This window comes from Gekko japonicus, unplaced genomic scaffold (genome assembly GCF_001447785.1).
Source record: "Gekko japonicus isolate JY-2015 unplaced genomic scaffold, Gekko_japonicus_V1.1 scaffold601, whole genome shotgun sequence".
Taxonomy (NCBI): Eukaryota; Metazoa; Chordata; class Lepidosauria; order Squamata; family Gekkonidae; genus Gekko; species Gekko japonicus.
The window spans coordinates 808,706-809,507 of NW_015169793.1; positions in this window are offsets into that span (position 1 = coordinate 808,706).

The window sequence follows — 802 nt, forward strand, 5'->3', positions numbered from 1 at the left end:
CATGAAAGGCACATTTTTTTCAAATACACTGGAATCATAGATGAGGTTCTAAACTTATAGACAGGGATTTAACAGCAAATTAACATGTAACATGATGATGTTTAAGTTATAAAAGTGAAAAACTAAATAACAAGTGAAGGTTATAAGGTCAACAGGTATAAAGCAATAAATATGTCAAAATAGCAGATGGATGTCTAAAAGTGTTTTTTTGTAATTGTGGGAAGAACATAATTGCTGAAGAGCAATTCACACTCTTCGCTAGTTAGGAAAGGGGTTACATATATTTTTGTATTTCTCATGCTGTAAATGATTGAGTGATTCATAAAAGGTGCAAGATGAATGCCATAACAAGCCTTCAGGTATAGGTTAGTTGATCATATGTAACCCTGCAACTTCTTTTTTTGTTGTTTCTTTGTATTTTTATTTGTGTGTGCATGTGAGTGTTCAAGCATCAGGTTGAGCAAGGATACAAAGAAAAGGCAAAAAAACATACAGTCCTCTTATCCTACACTCTATATTTGTCCTGAACAATGTTTTATTAGGATAGTCTGGAAGTTCATCAAGTTGCTGCATTTAAAAGTTCATTACCATAGTACACATACTTGGGACTTCTTCCATTGTTCCCAGATGTGTAGACAAGAAAGAGTCCTGAGGAAAAGCTTTAGTACTTCATGGCTTGCGACCATCCAACAAAGATGAACAGGAGAAAAAGAAGAACTTCTTTCTCATCTTTTGAAAATTTATAATCTCCCCTTGAGCGTCTGAGCCCTTCCAGGGCCAGTCCTGATCTTATTGACTATAG